The sequence below is a fragment of the Danio aesculapii genome, chromosome 6 (assembly GCF_903798145.1).
Source record: "Danio aesculapii chromosome 6, fDanAes4.1, whole genome shotgun sequence".
NCBI classification, from domain to species: domain Eukaryota; kingdom Metazoa; phylum Chordata; class Actinopteri; order Cypriniformes; family Danionidae; genus Danio; species Danio aesculapii.
In genome coordinates this window covers 45,718,243-45,739,208 of record NC_079440.1, presented here as the reverse complement: position 1 = coordinate 45,739,208, position 20,966 = coordinate 45,718,243, and the positions used below count along the sequence as shown (strand labels likewise).

At 33.5% G+C, this 20,966-nt stretch overlaps 1 protein-coding gene and 1 long non-coding RNA gene across 2 annotated transcripts in view; one reads left to right on the top strand and one right to left on the bottom strand.

The window, feature by feature from the left end:
- Window positions 1–3,516: 3,516 nt before the first annotated feature.
- Window positions 3,517–4,215, bottom strand: LOC130230721 (uncharacterized). Its single transcript, XR_008837977.1, has 3 exons — window positions 4,177–4,215; window positions 3,952–4,062; window positions 3,517–3,618 (listed from the first exon to the last, which is right to left on the bottom strand). It is a non-coding gene; the product is annotated as an uncharacterized LOC130230721 (long non-coding RNA).
- A 13,206-nt stretch (window positions 4,216–17,421) lies between these two features.
- The window catches only part of frmd4ba (FERM domain containing 4Ba), a 92,747-nt gene continuing 89,202 nt past the window's right edge, over window positions 17,422–20,966 (top strand). The window contains exon 1 of the mRNA XM_056460372.1: window positions 17,422–17,649. The gene's annotated coding sequence lies outside the window, so the exon portion shown is untranslated. The remainder of the gene's footprint in view (window positions 17,650–20,966) is intronic.

Here is a 20,966-nt window from a genome sequence, read left to right as displayed (position 1 = left end):
ACAACCCCAAATCAGAAAAAGTTGAGACAGTATGGAAATGCAAATTTAAAAAAAGGAAGTAGTGATTTATAAATATACTTTGACTTGTATTTCATCACAGGCAATACAACAAACAATATTTAATGTGTTTTTACAGTTTTTTTTCCTCCAAAATAAGCACATATTTCTATTTTGGTTCTTGCACCTCTTTTTTAAAAAGTTGGAACAGGAGCAGTTTAGGGCTAGTAATCAGGTAAAATTGGTTAAATAAGGATGTGATTTGAAACAGGTATGTCAATGGGTGATTGTAATTATCATTTGGTAGAAAAGTAGCATCCAACACAGGTATAATCCTTTAGGAGCAAAGATGGGCAGAGGATCGCCAGTTTGCCAACTAATATGTGGGAAAATTATTGAAATGTTTAAAACTAACGTTCCTCAAGGAAAGATAGAAAGACATTATGATATTTCACCTTAAACGTGCATAACATAATTAGAAGATTAGAAGAAGGAATACGGAGGAATTTCAGTGCTTAAAGGACAAGGGAACAAGCCTTAGCTGAACAACCGTGATCTCTGATCCCTCAGGCGGCACTGCATCAAAGATCATTATTGTTTTTTAAGTGATATCATCACATGGGCTCAGGACTACTTTGGCAAACTTTTGTCAAATACCACAATACATAGTTACATCCACAAATGTGAGTTAAAACTGTACTGTGCCAAAAGGAAGCCATATGTTCACAGTGTCCCAAAGTGCTGGAGAGTTCTCTAGGCTTGTGGGCATCTGGGATGGACCATCACACAGTAGAAATGTGTACTGTGGTCAGATGAATCAGTATTTCAGGTATTTGGGGGTGGGGGGGGGGGGGGGGGGGGGGGGTGGATGCCGTGTGCTTTGGACCAAAAAAGGAAAAGATCATCCAGACTGTTACCAGCAACAAGTCCAAAAGCCAGGGTCTGTCATGGTATGGGGCTGTGTCAGTGCCCTTGGCAAAGGTAACCTACACTTCTGTGATGGCACCATTAATGCTGCAAAGTACATAGAGATTTTGGAGTACAATATGCTGCCTTCTTTTTCAGTGACACCCATGGGCATTTCAACAAGACAATGCAAAACCACATTCTGCACACATTACAAAGTCCTGGCTGCGGAGGAAGAAGATACAGGTACTTGACTGGCCTGCCTGCAGTCCCGACATGTCTCCAACAGAGAATTTGTGGCACATTTTGAAGCTTACAATGCTAAAACGAAGACCCCGTACTGTTGCCCACCTAAAACTTATTTGCAGGAAGAATGGGACAGAATTACATCTGAAACACTTCTACACTTGGTGTCTTCGGTCCCTAAAAGTCTTTTAAGTGTTCTGAGAAGGAATGGCAACATTACAAAGTGGTAAATGCTTTACTGTTCCAACTTTTTGTTTAAATGTGTTGGAAGAACCAAAATTTGAATATGTGTGTATTAAAAAATCCTGAGGAAGGCTTGTTATACCTCTAAATTGGTTTTATTTTATTTATTTTTATGTGTTTTTTATGCATATTGTCATTAATTAAAAAAGTGGTAAGTGCAGTAAAAACATGATAACATTTAAAACATTGACATTTTTACACATTCATTGGTTAATTAGACGATCTGATGGAGTATGGTTTAAGTTTAAATAATATTAAATTATTACTGTTCTATCAAAACACGTTGAGACGTTTTCAGTCTCAAAGAGAATCGTGAGCTTGGACATTTTTGATCATGACGTTAAAACCCATAGACAGGATCATGTCCCGTCACCATTTCAAAGCAGTCCTCCTAAATATCCGAGGAATGAGAACGGCTAATTATGAGCATTCTTGGTTGAATTAAGGCTGAGTGTGTGTGTGGCAGAACTGTGTTTGCCTTTGTCTTCATATTTTGAGCTGATTCTTTGCTTATTTCTGGTCAGGTCAGAGGTACTTCAGCTAATTAGGGGTTCACTCATTCTTTGGACAAACCCATTTGGGCTTAATGATTTCACTTTTCTGCTTCGGCAGTCTCTGCCTGGTACCCTGTCTGCCTTGTGGAGACATGGACTAATCTATACAAAAGACCTTGATCTCCTGTAAAACTCTTTACAAACATTATTACTATATTTAAAGACACTGTGCGAGTATGTTTTGCTTACATTGTGAGAACTAAATGTCCCCACAGGGATAGTAAAACATGAGATTTTTGATATTTTGAGGAAGCAGTAGTCATGAAATAGCCAAAATAATGTTTATCTGAAAATGTAAAACTGCAATAAGTATACTCTGTGGTTTAGGATTAAGTGTGGGCTTAGGTTTAGTGAATAAAAATACTGCTATGTGCCCATAGTAAAAGCTGTATAAACGTGAGTGTGTGTGTGTGTTACATTTCTTAAAACAGCACAGCATATTATCATGTTCTTTAAAGCAACAAAACAATCTGTTGTAGACCTTCATTTGCATTACCATAGAAGAGTCTTTGCATATTTTAATGATCCAAACAGTATATTTACAGTATATTAAAACTACTCAGAAATACTTGCTTGCATGGCTGTCATCAGCTTGCTTATAGTTGGGGTTAGAAGAGCTGCCCATACAGTGAATCACATCCTATTACAATGACCGACCTTTAGATTGACCTTAACTGAATCATCATAAACCAAACATAGAACAAACTGAATGTGCTTGATGAACTTATTTTGCACTGATGAAACTTCATTCCTGATATTTGATTTTAGCCTGTTTTCTCTGAAAGCTCCTCTGACACAGTTTGCATTGCATAAAGAGTTATACAAATCACGACATTGCTTGAGTTGTATAAAGCAAATCAAACTTGTGGATTTGACTAATATTACACCTGCAGATATAATGGCTCCCTAAATACCCTCCTCATCACAGAGGACCATGCTGGTATCTAACATGAGCATACAAAACAGAAACTTTCATTCACAGGCATTAAAGGAAGTATAGAAATTATGGAGAGAAAAAAAAAAAACGTAATTAATACTAACCTGTAGGGGTTTATCTACTAACATTCCAAATGTGCATTGAAATCCGCCCCTCTACATCCCCCAAATGGCTTTGACGATCTATAGTTATGTATTATGTAAGATAAATGTTTTTATTTCTATAAACTAAGAACATTTCTTAAACTTTTATTCATTTTTAGACAACACAATGCAGATGTTTTAACTTTAGAAGTTACTAAATTAATATTCTGAAAAATTGTCTTTTTTTCAAAACAAATAGTTCTTTAAATGTTTGTATTTAAAATTTGTAAAAAAAAAAAAATGCTGCCTAACTTTTAAAGAGTAAATTTATTTATTTCCACAATAACTAAAAACTTAAATGCATTGCATCTGCTTTTTTTTTTTTTTTTTAAATAAATTTAATTAATTAAATTTCTAATTGAACAAATTACCTTGAAACTACCACAAATCAAGTATAGCAAATGTGCCATTGGTAAACTATCACAAGATTATTACAGTATATTCTCAACAATTTTACAAATAAATGAGAAATCCTTACCAGATCCTTTCAGCTAGTTCCTTTCTACCAGAAGTCCATTTTTGCCACCAATGAAACCACTCTATGTCTCTGCTCAAGAGATTCTCACTATCCGCTTGTGTAGTCCACTCGGACCTACCAGAAATCAAAGCCATGAAAATACGTCAATGTAGTGGAACAAATAGGATTAAACATTTTGAACGCCAAAAGTCTGGAAACGGAGCACAAATTAGGAGAGGAATTCACTGAGTACAGATAATCCCATATGGATTTAACACAGTTTAGTCTTTTAAACCAGTATTATTTAGCCGAAGACACAGGCCGTGGAATTTTCTCTGGAGGTCGAGATACTACAAATGAGATTGTCACTGCAAATTCAACTATTTTTTGAGCTTTATCAAGTCTCGGTCCAAAAGTGAACCACTTAATAGTCATCTAAAACTGGTCAAAATTGTACCAAGGCCTTACCTTCAGTGCATCAATGGTAAATCCATCATCTAGTGTTATGATTTTTCTAGTATGAAGATCCTTAGATGGTCTGGTGCTTGTTTCTTCTCGAGAATTTGTTCCTGGCATCATCTGCAGACAGAGAGAAACGGTTGATCTCATTTTCAATTAGATATACCGTGCATGAATACATACAATGGTTTGAATGCACAACGAAAGTGAAACACATGAATACCAAAAGTGCACCTGGCATAAAAACATATGTCAGAACTTTAAAAATCCTCAGAGAGCGCTTATATGAATGACAAAAAGGAACAAATGGGAAAATATGACCAAAAAGTGGTGTAACAACATCCACTAGGAAGTAACAAGAGGAAGTGACAAGAGGAAACTCAAAGTGTGGAAAAAAGACTGAGATTATTTTAGTGAATAAAAATCAGTTTTGTGCAAATAATTAGATTCAAACTGTTAGTTAAAGCATGGACATTTCAAATAGATTATTTTACTTCCTTTAATTAATTTTAAATTATATAAATTAAACAAGACCATTTAACTCTGAAAACCATAATTATATTATTTTTTAAATATATATATATATATATACATATGCATCCCTCACCATGAGAAATGAATCTTTTTTAAGTTAAATATAAATTGATTTAGCTGTTAGGTAAAATTTGCGAACTTGTTCACTCAAAAGTGAAAATCAATTTACTCCCTCTTTACTTGTTCCAAACCTGTTTGATTTTCTTTCTTCTGTTGAACATGAAATAAAATGTGTTTATTTGTATATTAAATTTGATTACAGGCATTTAGCATATTTCAAATTATCTTCTTTTGTGTTCAACAGAATAAAGAAACCCATAAAGGTTTGGAACCACTCACAGGGTGACTAAATAGTGAGTAAATTTTCATTTTTGGGTGAACTGTCCCTTTAATGCCAGACTGGCCTCCATCTGATGAGTCAACATCCTTTTTAAGCAAGACAATTGAAATCTCAAGCTTAAAAAAATCAATTCCTGTCTCAAGAAATTAATTTATATTAATGTGGCAGTGTACTACATGGAGAAAATTAAATGGCTAATTTTACATGTAACATCTGCATCAAAGATGATTTTGTTTCTGTATTATATAAATTTTGGGGTAAAGAAACACTCCACTTTTTGACAGTAGGCTCCTTTTACAGGTCCTCCGGCCCAGAGTTAAACAGTTGAGTTTTACCATTTTTTAATCCAGTCAACTGGTTCAGCAGTAGCACTTTTGGCTTAGTTTAGCATAGATCATTAAATTAGATTAGACCATCAGCATCTCGCTCAAAATCATTAATATTTTTCTATTTCAAATTTGCCTTTTCTGTAGTTATGAGACTGACAGAAAACGAAAAGTATTACTTATTTCAGTGTAATAATCAAGGAACGTTGCTGCCGTACCATGTCTTCAGCAAGCACAATGATATCACACAATGACATCACACAGAGTTATTTTATTTAATTTTTTTGTAGAAATCTTACAGAAGTTATAGAACATGCAAACTAAAATCTGATTCCATGTACCTATAGATATAGTCCAAATTATTATCCCCCCTTTAAATTTTTTTTTTCTTTTTTAAATATTTCCCAAATTATGTTTTACAAAGCAAGGAAATTTTCACAGTATATCTGATAATATTTTTTCATCTGGAGGAAGTTGTTTTATTTTGGCTAGAATAAAAGTTTTTAATTTTTTATGATCCATTTTTAAGGTCAATTGTTTTGTTTTTTTTCATCCATTGTTACACAATAATTGCCTAATTACTCTAACCTGCCTAGTTAACCTAGTTAAGCCTTTAAATGTCACTATAAGCTATATAGAAGTGTCTTGAAAAATATCTAGCAAAATACTATTTACTGGCATCATGGCAAAGATAAAATAAATCAGTTATTAGAAATCAGTTATGAAAACTATTATGTTTAGAAATGTGTAGAAAAAATCACTCCGTTAAACAGAAATTGGGGAAAAAATAAACAGGGGGGCTAATAATTCTGACTTCAACTATTTATATTTATATATATATATATATATATATATATACAGTATGGTAACACTGTGGCTCAGTGGTTAGCCCCGGCTGGGCCAGTTGGCATTTCTGTGTGGACTTTGCATTTTCTCCCTGTGTTGGCGTGGATTTCCTCCGGGTGCTCTGGTTTCCTCTACAGTTCAAAGAACTGTGGTATGGGTGAATTGAATAAGCTAAACTGGCCGTAGTGTATGTGTCCGAATGCAAGAGTGTATGTGTGTTTCCCAGTACAGGGTTGCAGCTGGAAGGGCATCCTCTGCGTAAAACATATGCTGGATAAGTTGGTGGTTCATTCCACTGTAGCAACCACTGATTAATAAAGGGACTAAGACGAAAAGAAAATCAATGAATGAATATTTTTACTAAAGTAGGGAGTATGCTTGGATTTACTCAAGTCTTATGAATGTAAAATCACTTCTGTAAAGGACATCTCATCTTTGACCCATATACAAGCTTACTTATATAGAAATATATATAAACTTATTCAACTCATGTTAGTGAAAGGAGGTGATTCTTGATGCTTGAAAATCAACAGAACCTGTCCAAACAACCTGCTAAAGCAAACTATCAGTGTTACATCTTCTGTAGCTGTACTGCATTAAACAGCATATTTTAGAGGCCAAAACTGGCTTGGGAGTGGAAAATTCCAGCTGTGGTTATTCTGAGTTCTCTCTCTGCACTTTGTGGTGAGTATGAAACAGGAAGGATGGAGCGAGACATGTGTTTCCAGACTTTAAACGAAGCTGAAATTGTGCCCATTTCTGTGACAGGTTGCTGCATGCTCTTTCTCCTCCCTAAATTTTGCAAAGTCTGATGTTGGCCTGGCACCAATAAAAATCAAATTCGAGGAATGATGCGGTTTAAAAACTTGTAGATAAAAATTGGTGATAATTGCACTTTTGCAACCACTATGAGTAACTCGACAGCCAAACACGCAAAACATAGATTTAAAAAAAAAGAAACACAAGAGATGAATTATGTGATCAAACTTAGGAAAGTACAGAGTCTTTTTTTTGTCACTTTAATAAATTGACAATCCTGCTCGATTAACTGCTTCGAAATTGTGATTTGAAAGGCTGTGATTTTCAAATTGCAAAAGCTGTGACTACTTCGATGTACAAATATCACAAACATTTCAAATATGGTAACTAGCATATACCTTTTGACAGTTCTAACAGTTTGTAAGAACATCATCCTAAACACTGTGAAAAATGTTACAATCTAAATGTGAAGGTTTTCTTGTTGACCTTTTGACTTTCAAATTATTCATGCTCTTTGCACTTCAAATGACATAAACGTATCGTCGTTGTTTCAACCTTAATATACAGTAGGCTATAATCAATGTTTTACTGATGTAAATATATTTACATTGTGTTTTGGATTCTTAACAGTTTAAGATTTTATTCATTCATTTTCTTTTCAGCTTAGTCCCTTTAATAATTAGGGATCGCCACAGCGGAATGAACCGCCAACATATCCAGCATATGTTTTATGCAGCGGATGCCCTCCCAGCCACAACCCATCACTGGGAAACACCCATACACTCTCATTCACACACATACACTATGGACAATTGCCCTATAGCGCATGTCTTTGGACTGTGAGGGAAACCCGAGCACCGGGAGAAAACCCACATGAACACGGGGAGAACATGCAAACTCCACACAGAAACGCCAACTGACCCAGCCGAAACTCGAACCAGGGACCTTCTTGCTGTGAGGCAACAACACTACCCACTGCGCCACGCCCCGCCCCAGTTTAAGATTTTACATATAATTATTTTATTTTAATTAAGATACTGTAGTTATTTTCTTAATTTGTCAAGACAACTGACAACTTTTTTATAAAAATGGAACAATGTTTAAGAGGTTTTAAATAAACCACAGCATCATAAAGTGTATGCTTGTTATTTCTTTGGTGCTATTAAAACCACCACATCAAACCTGTAGCTCTTTTATAAAATAGTAATAAATCACATTTTAAGCCTACAAATGTTTTCATGTCATCTTCACAGTCAAATTCACTCACCTTCTGTTTAATAATTGCTAAAAGGCTTATAACACTGAACTGGAAAAATCCTTCTCCACCCAGTTATGTATATTAGATGCATGATCTGATGCAGTCTATTCAAATAGAAAAGATTGGGTATGCAGTTAGCGGTAATACTGAAACATGTGACACTATTTGGCAAACCTTCCTCTCACATTTTAAAAATGAAAAAAAAGTAAAGAATTAAAAAGAAAATAAAAAAAATAATAATAATAAATAAAATAAATAAAAAAAAAAAAAAAATATATATATATATATATATATATATATATATATATATATATATATATACACACACACACCCACACTTACTGGCCACTTTTTTAGGTACACCTTACTAGTACCAGGTTGAACCGGGTTTGCCTTCAGAACCTCCTTAATCCTTCGTGGCATAGATTCAACAAGGTACTGGAAATATTCCTTAGAGATTTTAGTCCATATTGACATGATAGCATCACGTAGTTGCTGCAGATTTGTTGGCTGCACATCCATGATGTGAATTTCCCGTTCCACCACATCCCAAAGGTGCTCTATTGGATTGAGATATGGTGACTGTGGAGGCCATTTGAGTACAGTGAACTCATTGTCATGTTCAAGAAACCAGTCTGAGATGATTCATGCTTTATGACATGGTGTGTTATCCTGCTGGAAGTAGCCATCAGAAGATGGGTATACTGTGGTCATAAAGGGATGGCCATGGTCAGCAACAATATTCAGATAGGCTGTGGCATTGACCAGATGTTCAATTGGTACTAATGGGCCCGCGGTGTGCCAAAAATATATTCCCCACACCATTAGACCACCACCACCATTAGTCTGAACCGTTGATATAAGGCAGGATGGATTTTTAATTGCATTAATAAAGGGACTAAGCCGAAAAGAAAATGAACTAATTAATTTATTTTCTACTGCTGTACCTTTTGCATATTTGTATTTATATATTTTTCTGTATTGCTGTAAGGCCTAGTATTCATTCATTTTCATTAATTTTCTTTTCAGCTTAGTCCCTTTGTTAATCTGGGGTCGCCACAGCGGAATAAACCGCCAACTTATTCAACATATTTTTTACACAGAGGATACCCCTCCAGTTGCAACCCATCACTGGGAAACATCCATACACACTCATTTACATACACTACCGACAATTTAGCCTTGTAAGGCCTAATATGTGTTACTTTTGTCTGTAATGTTATTTTATCTATCTTATTATTATTATTATTATTTTTATTATTATTATTATTATTATTATTATTATTATTATTATTATTATTATTATTGCTATATATTTTTATTTGTGTTTTGTATTTTTTTATATTGTTCTTAATGCAAGAATATATTATTTTATTGCTTAATTTAGAAAGAAAGAAAATGTGAGCTAATTGTTTTCTGCTGCTAGATTGGAGCAGTTGATGTCTTGTGATTCTTTGTATTTGGTGATGTGGCTCTCTGACTAATACGCATCAATAAAAACAGAGTTAAACTATAAATAACATTTTAAATAGCAATTTTAATGAAAAAAATCATAATTGGATTTTTTTTCTCCAAATCGTGCAGCCCTATTACAATGTAACTATATTAAGTTACTATTTTATTATTAATATAGCAATACTTCGGGTGGTTGAAAGCATAAATTTACAGTGAAAATCTATTTTGACATTCAGCCTGAATTAGCAAGACAGTTTGTATCTATTTATAGTAAATTATTGTTTTATAAAAGTTTTTTGGTTACTTATAATTCATAAATGAAAAGTAAGTTACTTTATGGTGTTTTATTTATGTATTTTTTTTTTATAATTCACTTTATCATACTTTTGTACATTACATTTCAGCAACCACAGCTGTCAGATCTTGCCATAAATCACACAGGTATTTTTTACAGTGTGAAATTTGATGTGTAAAATCAAAGTGACAAGCGATAATAATCTGTGTATGATATAAACCCTTATGTGCTGTTCTTGCATGAGTAATGTAGGCTTTGTGAAACATGTCCCATCAGCAGCCCAACCCATTACCTAAATCCAAAACACTGTTACAAAACTTCCAGTCATCCAAAGACACGGAGATGGCAGAAAAACACCTGAAATCCACGTGAGCTATTGGGGCTACTGGGTTCATACATGGTACAAACAGCCTCCAGGAAAATTCTTCTCAAATGAAACTGTGAATTTTCAAGCTAAAAAAAGCATTGCTCCCTGGCTGCAAGCTACCTGCAGGCTACCCTCGAAAAAGGATCATGTCAATCAAACGTGTGGACTTGCATTGCTTGAGACAGTGCAATAAAATCTTAGTTAGTTATCAGAGTTTGACCTAAAGCAAGGGTGTTACTCTAAAACTGCTGAAAATTAAACAGGGGGAGTTTAAATACCAAGAGAGAAAAAATCATTCACACATTCACACCTACAACAATAATTAAATTATAATTACATATAACTGTCACCACTGACTTGCTTGGTTTGAGCTTGTGGAGGTGCGCATCGATGGATTTGCTCTTCAGTGTTTGGACATTCAGCAGTGAAAATTAACCCACACTGAACTAAACTAAACTAAACTGAACTTCAACTCTGAAAACTGAACTGACACATTTTCAATTTGTAAAAGCGATAAAGAAATAAAAATTAATTGAATTTAATCAAACTATAATCGTAATCATAAACTTCTAATTGTCATTATAAATCTGAGAGCAGGAAGGTCGATGCCACTGTTATAATGCTTTCGGTGTGTACAGATCTTTCAAATCTGGCACTGCATACCTCATGGCTAAAACCTATGGTATTTCCCACAACTGAATCATTGTGAAACAGAATCAGATTATTTTAAAATATGAATATTTATAAAATAATTATATAAATAAGTGTATTTTCAAATTCTATAGGTGTATTCACAGTTATAGTTAAGGTCTTCTGCTTCTTTTGGTTTGCACTAAAAGAGCATTGGAAATTGTCATCCTTTAGCAGGTATGTACAACTTTTAAGATATTATGCTGCAATTGTAATACCTTTTTAAATTTGACCCTAAAAAGAAAGAAATGGTGAAGCCAGGGACGGATTTTGTGATTTGGGTGTCCTAAGCAATTCCATTCATGGGGCCCAACAGTCCTAAAATGCACCCTTTCTACTTTAATTTTATTTTTATTTACAGTTCAGTCGATAGGGAGTAAACTAGAATCCATTAGAGCTGCGAAATGAATCAATACGACTCAATGTAATTAATGTGATTAATTTTAAAAGTTATTTTCCCTACAAAACAAAGTATAATCTTACAGATGTGTCTTAATTCTAGACAATATAATCCAGGTTATCACAGACATCTTAAAGTTTACAAAGAAAATAATAATAATTCCAAAACATTGCCACCCATTAAAACCAGCACATTTTAAGGGTGTTTTGGAACATTTTGGGGCCCTACAGTCCTAAAATGCACCCTTTCTACTTTTATTTAATTTTTATTTTTTAGAAATGTTTTTTTATATCACATAAAACGTCTTTTCTATGTTCTTTCTTAATGCAATGTCTGCTTTTTAAATGATTCGTTTTCTTAAAATTAATTTACAAAAAAAAAAAAATAAAATAATAATAATAATAATAATAATAAAAATAATTATATATATATATATATATATATATATATATATATATATATATATATATATATATATATATATATATATATATATATATATATATATATATATATATATATAAATTTACCTGCTGGAGTGGTCTATGATTGGGGGTGGTGGACAAACTTGTGCAGATGTAACAATAATAATTTATTTTAATAATAATATTATTACTACATAACTTTGAATTATTATAATAATATATTTTAATTTATATTGAATAAAATGTGTATTTTCTGACGCTCACCATATATGATATGATAGAAAACAATTTTATATATAGTTTATAGGTATAATTTATACTTCTAGATATTTATTGAGCCCCCCCAGATTTCCTGGGGCCTTAAGCGACCACTTACATTGCTTATTGGTTAAATCCACCCCTGGGTGAAGCTCACAAACAAAAATGATTTCCTATGTTATCAGTCCTAGAGGTTGTGAACCAAACTACAGCAAAACTATAATGAGGTTAATTATATTTTAGTTTTTATTTACGGATGTTTTATTTTACAGATGATTATTATTACTTACGTCAAACATTATGTTTCCCAAAAACAAACAGTCCAGCAGATGATCCACACTCATCATCTCAGAGGAATGGTTCTGTTCATAAAAGACATCCAAAATGGTCCTAAATGGACAGAAAGGAATATAGGTTTAGGATTTAAAGCGAGATCTATATTACTTTAAAGGGATAGTTCACCCACTCTTTACTTGTTTTAACCCTTTCTTCTGTTTAACACAAAATATATTTAGAGAAATGTTGGAATGTAAGCAAAAAAAAAAAATATATATATATATCATGGAACTGAATGGTTACAGTGAGTTGCTTTTCAATTATCCCTTTAATTTCATTTGGAATCAAACTTATAGTTAAGATGCACACGAACAATATATTGAGGGGAAATGAAAGTAACGTTTTCTGTTATGCTAGGCCTATGATGGAGTACAGACTAATAAAATGTAAGGTAAGGTAGATGAACAGCAGAACATCATTCCTTGTAACAAATAGAACCACAACTGAAATGTTTAATTAGCTTTTTCACAAAAAATCTTGAATTCCGTTCTGAGAAACACTTGACTTTGCATCATGTTGGACCTATGAACATTTATAATGACTATAATGAACACTGTGCATAAAAGAGTAAGATTTTTGAACGAAAAATAACTCTGGTGATATTTCCCGTCTTTGAAACAAGTTAGTTTTAATTGTTTTCATTTGCATAATCATCAGTATTGGCCCATCTTCATGAGGTCTTTGAAGCCAAATAATTGAATGACAGTAGCTGCAAAGTCGGCTACGCTAATATTATTTGAATTGAATCTTTTATTCAATGTCTACAATGTCGGTTTTAGCTATTTACTAAATTCATTCATTCATTTTCTTTTCGGTTTAGTCCCTTTATTCATCAGGGGTCTCAACAGCGGTATGAACCGCCAACTTATCCAGCATATGTTTTACGCAGCGGATGCCCTTCCATTCTGCAACCCAGTACTGGGAAATATCCATACACACACATATCATTCACACACACGCTAAACTAAATTAATTTAGCACATAATCTAATTTTGGAAAGTTAATGTGTGTGTTTGTGGTTAGCTTGTTAACAAACTTGCGTGACAAAATTGATGCTTCGTGTTGCTTCAACTTGAGGTAGGATAAAATGCATTAAAACACCGCAAAAACAATTAGCCTGACGTCGCTGCGTTAACACAGTATAAACTTAAAAATCGTTCGGTTAAGTTCAAAGACTATGGAAAGGGACTTTGTTAATGTACACTAGTGTTGTAGAACAAGACAATTCAAATGCTTACTTCTCCAGTCCCTTTCTGTCTTTAAATGTTTCTCCAACAGATGGAGCCAAACATTTCTAATTACCTGACTAGTAAAAACTGTTTGATCCTCTAGATGGCAGTAAACAATAGCTTATCATTACTTATAGCTTATCAAAGCTCTATTGTGTTTGCACGTGTCTCTTGCTTTCTTAAAATCAGGGCAAGGAATATAATTTACCAATTTCCATTAATGCATGACACAGTCGTTTTCTCTGTTTTTGTTTTTTAATTGACCAATACCGTTTAGCCATGAGCATATCATACTTCGTAACGAATTAATAATGTTTTGTTAATTTAATAGATCTATAAAAGAGGAATTTGTTTTGGACAAAGTGACAATGGTAACAGAACAAAGCTGTGTGTGTGTATTTTTGTATTTATTATTTACAATTGACTTTTATGGGATTCATTCATTCATTTTCTTTTCAGCTTATAGTCCCTTTATTAATCTGCGGTCACCACAGCGGAATGAACCGCCAACTTAACTTATATGTTTTACGCAGTGGATGCCCTTCCAGCCGCAATACATCACTGGGAAACATCTATACACACACATGCCATCTATACACATGCCATCTATACACACACATGCCACGCAAACATGCAAACTCCCCAGCCAGGGCTCGAACCAGCGACCTTCTTGCTGTGAGGCAACTGTGCTACCCACTGCACCACTGTGCTGCACTTTAAGGCATTGAATAGAATTTTCATTTTCAAAAATAAGATCAATCATTAATGACAACAATAATAAAGTTACATTTATTGTTGTTGTTGGTGGTGGTGGGGTTACTGATTGATTTTATTCATGCAAAATTAAAATTGAATTCAGTGACTAAAATCCAGCATGTTATAAGCCACTTTTTTTCCGTTTTCCTGCAGTATAGGCCTATTGCTTCTCTTTCTGGGAGATTTTCTATTGTTTTGAGCACTGGCACTCCCTTCCTTCCCCATTCCTCTCCCTCCCTCTTTGCTCTCACAGGCTTCTCACTCTCTTTTTTTAAAGTGGAAAGCCTACATATACTACATCCCACATCTTTATATTTACATTTCACATGAAGAAATGTACCACAGACAGATCTATGTTTGTTCAATTTTGTGCACATTTACTTTACATTTCTATTTGGTCCCATTCCGACTACTGGAACCAAAAAGAAATATATAATCCAATAACAGAACAATGACAAAACAGATGTGTTACTTATTTATAGGTAAATGATATGTTTAGAATTTTAAAAATATATATTTTCTCATATATATATATATATATATATATATATATATATATATATATATATATATATATATATATATATATATATATATATATATATATATATATATATATATATTATTATTATTATTATTATTATTATTATAAATATTTTTATATTTAAAATGTTTTTAATGTCATTGCTTGTTTTGTTTTTAATGCTGGATATTTTATATTTTTGTTTTAACTTTACATTTCATCCAGGTTGTTGTACAGTTTGTCTTTGATTTCATCAAGACTGCTGGAACCAAAAATACATTCTTGGTATTTTTGGGTTCTTAAGAAAATCTCACATGCAGCTATACTTTCAACTTCAATCAATGTAAAGTTCAAGGTGACATGTCCTTCATTTGGACTAATGTGTGTTGTGATTGTGGTGTCCAGTGATTTGTTGTGGTCACTGAGGTGAAAAGTGGGTCTTTTCTCTGTGATGTGACCAGAGAACTCATTAACCCGTCTTACTGGATAATCAGCTGGATCAAATGGATGTGGGAGAGAAAGCAGGCATCACAGTGTCATCCAGCCATGTGTGAAATCACAGAGACGGACAAGATGAGATTGCAATCACTTACACTCCTCCTTTTCCATAACTAAGATACAGAAGGAGAAAAGGTCTATAAGAAGAAAAAAGTCAGCATGAGCATCAGCCAATTCTTTTCTGTATTGTATGTATGACTGATGCATGTTGTATTAAAATGCAATATGATGATGGTTATACAGAATCTAATATTAATTCATATCTGTGGAAGGTGTAGTGGTGCTAAAATGGCATGTACTTGTACAGTATGTTCAGTTCTTATGGCATGTCAAACAAAAAAATAAAGAAAAAAAAACATGCCATTATGCTGAATGTCTGAAAGAAATTACTTGGTGGTACTTTTTGCATTAAGTTCATAAAACATTTGTGTTATGGTTTTGGACCCGCAATGTTTCATGAAATAAAGTTCACCTGTAGATGTTTTCTGTAAACAAGATAAATCTCGGTGAAATTAACTAATTTAAATTTAGGCCTACATATTATTTTTCAAACCTTTTTAAACTTTTAAACAGTTACAGAACAAAACCTAAATAGTTTTTGTGCGTCTAAATTTGACTATATGTTTAGGATTTTTTTCTTCCATAATCTAATCCAGGCACAGGTTTATTTTTATTTAGAATGTCTTTTTTTATGCTTAGGATTTATATTCTGATTTTTGCAAGATTTGTATTCTATGTTCAGATTTTTTTTTAGATTAAAATATTTTATTAGATTATTATTATTATTATTATTATTATTATTATTATTATTATTATTTGAAGGCACCGTGTCTTTACTTAAAATGTTATTTTTGTGTTTATTTTATTTTAAGCAGCCACAGTAGCCTACGCTAAAAATAAATTAAATAAATTTTGCTGCTTGTTCAAACTACTAAACAAGCTGAAACAACACAATTCTTGTTTTTTTTTTTGGGACAACTTATTTATTTTATGGTGGCTCAGTGGTTAGCACTGTCGCCTCACAGCAAGAAGGTCGCTGGTTTGAGCCGGCTGGGTCAGTTGGCATTTTTGTGTGAAGTTTGCATGTTCTCCCCACGTTCGTGTGGGTTTCCTCTGGGTGCAAGTCCAAAGACATGTGCTGTAGGTGAATTAGGTAAGCTAAATTGTCCGTACTGTATGTATGTGTGTGAATGAGAGTGTATGAGTGCTTCCCAGTGATGGGTTGCAGCTGGAAGGGCATCCGTTGCGTAAAAACATATGCTGGATAAGTTGATGGTTCATTCCGCTGTAGCGACCCCAGATTAATAAAGGGACTAAGCTGAAAAGAAAATGAATGAATGAATAACAGTTATAAAACCAAACCAAAATAGTTTTTGTGTCTATATTTAACTATATGTGTGGTTTTTTTTTTCCATATTTCATCTAGTCCAAGCACATTTTTATTATTTTATTAATAAACAAATTTATTATTTTTTTTTCATTTAAATTGTAATTTTATTTTATGCTGTCACATCTACATTTAAATATTTTTTTTATATTTAAATATTTTATTCTATTATCATTATTATTTGAAGGTGTCTGTATGCCTACTTAAATAAAATGTTTGTGTTTATTTTATTTTATTTTATGAAGCCACAAACCTCAAAAAATTATTGTTGCTGCTTGTTCAAACTACTTATTTAAAACGAGCTGAAACAGCACAATTCTTTAGATTTTTTGGGACAACTAAATTGTTTTGTGTTTACTCTACTTAAACGTGTTAACTTAATTGATTTGTGTTGAGACAGCATGAATAAATTGTATGGAACCCTGAATTTTTTTACAGTGAAGGCTAACGTTACACTCGACAGATTTTATTTTTAATTTTTTTTGCTGCTTGTTCAATCTACTGATCAAAAATTAGCGGAATCAACACAATTCTCGAGTCTTTATGAGGATAATGTGTTAAGTTCAATTCTCTTAGATTTTTAAACACAATTACTTAACTGAATCAATTTGTGTTGGGACAGCATCAAGCAATTGTGTAGCCTTTTTTTTTTTTTTTTTTTTTTACAGTGTTTACATGTGTGTGTTCATCCCGCGCGCGCGAGTCAATGGCGTTCATATCCCCATGGTAACGGCTGAGGGAGATTCGCCTGCTCCGGCTGGGCTGAAGGGGAGGAGAAGAGAGAGGCAGCGGTAAACCAGTCAACGGACACCGCTTCACCGACACTGCCCGAGTCCTCACAAACCTGTCATGAACTCTATCACCGGCTGCTATTGCTTTGCACGCCGGCTTTCTCTTTGTATTCATGACTCTGGACGCCATATCACGGAGACAACGGAGTTATTTTAGCCTCCGGTAACAAAAAAAAGACAAAAGATTTGCGCCAACCTGGGGCTTGAACACAACAATACCGACCATAAAGAGAGGTGAGCTCCCCTTGTTATTGAATCGACTGCTTGTTATGTATGTGCTTGTGCTTTAGGGATACTGGATATACAATATTATAATAACTTGATGAAAAGAAGTTCAGTTTCTTTGATGTGTACAGCATGTTTGATATACATGACGGTCTCGCGATGTGTAAAGCCCAGACTGATGTCAGAAACTTCACCGCATGTACCAGAGGCGCTATTTATTATCTGAAATACAAAAACAAATAGCTCATAATCTTCCCATACAGGATCACACAGAAAGACAGACATGATTTAAACTTTGCGGAAAGTGTTTTTGGTGATCAAATAGCCTATATGATGTTATTTTGACAGAGCACCTGACTCTTAAAGGAGCCTTCAATGAGTGTTTACATTATTGTATTTAGTTAATTCACAGTTACTCAGTGCTATATCTTTTTCATAATTATGGTTAAAAAAACAAGTTTATGTTTCTTGTTTAAACCTTGCTAAACAATGGTACTCAAGAGACTACCTGAGTGGGAACATGTGTATGCTTGTTTCCTGTTGACACATGTGAAAGCTGTTGATTAGAAACACAGACTGGTTTTGAAAGACCTGAGGAAGACAGAAGTCCACAGAAAAGCCCATTTTCTCCACTGCTCCTATACAGACGCTGATTCTGAACTTCCTGCTTCCTGAGAAAGACAAACAATAGGAGACAGAAACATGTGACATCCTGAGAGTGTGAAAGAGTGACGCATTTCAGTCCAAATTTAAGAAGGATAAGAAATGATTCTTTTATCTGTAGGGCTTGTTTTTAGGCTTGTGTTTTTAAAGACAAAAACTTTTTTATTTTGTTCTTGTGGTTACAAATGATTTACGCCACCCTTTTTTCATTTTAGATGGTTTTATGATAACAGCACATGCTTGAAACACAAATGTATACTAAGGGTGTTTTTACACTCGGCGGGTTTGTTTCCATTCAAATTGTTTTGGGCTAATTTAGATGTCTTTATTCAGAGTTGCATTAAATTGCAGATAAACTGACACCAATTATTTCATTGGTTTCAGACTCTGTCACAATTATTTAATGAAATTTAACACAACATTTAATTTCAAACAGACCAAACCTGCCAAGTGTAAGCACACAGATGTTGTTCATGATCTGATTACGTGTGAACGCTGCAATCTGAACTTGGTGCTCACCAAGCAAGTTTGATTTTTAGAAATGTTGAGCCCAGCATGATGCATTGTTTTCAGGCATGGGCCGGTATACGATTCTGATAACCTTGGACAAAAATATCACAGTTTCACGATATTGTTGTTATTGCTTTAAAATATATTCTTTTTAAATATATTCTTTTTAAATGGGTAAAAAATTTGTCCCTATTGAAGACAATATATATTATTTTGAGAAACATTTTCAATATTTTGGAACAGTAAACATGTCAGGCTAAATAATTCAAATGACTTGTTGACTTCTTTTTTTACATTTTAAAATGGCATCTTTGGATATCTTTTCTGCTGGAGATACTATTGTCCTAAAGAATTAAATAAAAAAAATGTTTAAAAAAGTTAGAAAAGATCTTGCACATACCAAAGGAACGGTATAGCAGAAAATGTTGGCAGTTTTAAAACCTTGACTTTTCTAAACTGTGGTATACCTTGAAAACCTTTATTGTCCCATGCCTAATTGTTTTGATGTTTCTTTTTGCTGTTATGCAAAATATACATAATGAAACATAATTTATCGGTGTGAATTTTTATGTTTGGTCTTAAAAATAACTGTTGTGTAAGTGAACCTATTAAATGCTTAATTTTCAAACCGAAACGATACAAGAAAACAAAACTACAAGCATGAATACAATATAAAATCAAGTATATTATATTATATTATAATCTGGCCGTTCAGTTGCATGCATTAAATAATGGGGTCAGTGTTTCTGATTCCTTTAAGCTATTAACTAATAAATTCCATACTCAGCATTTGCCAATCAGGGTGGTTTAATAGACAGATGTGTCTATAGGAACTATGCTTTTTTAATGGGCAAGTGCTGTTAAAAAGCAAGGCTTTTTTCCTCTTGAGGTTTTTAGGGTATAGAGTGCTTAATTGAAGCACACATTAAACACTTACCATCCCCCCTCTCAATTGCATTTGAGTCTATACTGTATGTTGGTTAGCGGAGTTTTATCTTTAAGCCTTTGTCAAATTTCAGTTTCTCACCCTTTAACACTGCACTGGTGGTGTTATATGATATAGTTGTAAATCCAGTATGTTCACCATGTGAAACCTGACAACCAGCTCATCTTCCTGTTGCACAACAAAGGAAGGTTGACCACTAAAGATAATATTCCCAGCCTGTGTATACTAAAGACTTCTAGAAGTGTAACTTAAAAATGGGTATTTTAGGGAGGTGAGTCAGTTTTAGCTCTTTTTAATGTGTTTTTTTACATTCCCTCTGCACTAGCTGGATCTAAAAATTGCTTTAAGGTATAGTGCTCTGATTGTCAATTTCTCTCCATGGGTTGGCCGTTATCTTTAAGCTTGGAAGTACAGATCAATTCAAAGCCCCTGCATTTAGGGTTGCTAGCAATGCCTCAGAGGGGTATGTGGATTCAGTTCAGTTCAATTCAATTTAACCAACTCAGTTACAGCACAAGTGTGACCCAGTGTCGTATAATTGATCCCTTATTGCATTAAGGACACTGGTGTCACTCTAAATTGACCGTGTCCTTAGAAAGGCACACTGGCAAATATGGCATCAGATGGTTGAGATTTTGAAATGTACAAAGTACATTTGTAGTACATCCAGAAAGAGTGGGTGAGCGTGTGCTTTTATGTTGTATTTGCTGACCTGATGAAACCAGATAATGTTTGAAGATGTTTTTAGCATTCACTGCTATAGTTTTGTAAGTATCATGTGGATATTCAAAATATCTGTGTCAAATTAGTGTGAAATATTCAATGTTTTAGTAGGTCACTGCTTTCATGTGTTTTATAGCTGTTTTAGACTTGTTTTTCTCTTTTGTCTCAACTTGATCTTTAAATTGTTATGAGGCAGCAAAAGACAAAAAACAAAAGGATCCAAACAAGACTTGGGAGTCTATAAATCTGTCCACATGACTTTTTAGTTCATGGTGGTAATCTGTAAAAATATATAGGGTAGAACATGTCCTTTTCATTTAATAAAAAAATAAAACCTATATTTTTGCCACGACTTAGAGAAGACACTTTCTAAAATGTCATTCAGTGTAACAAGTTTATATACCAAAAACTCTTGATATGCATGTTGACTACAATAATCATTTGATGACACAATGCTGTCCCAAACTAATATTTAATTTAGATT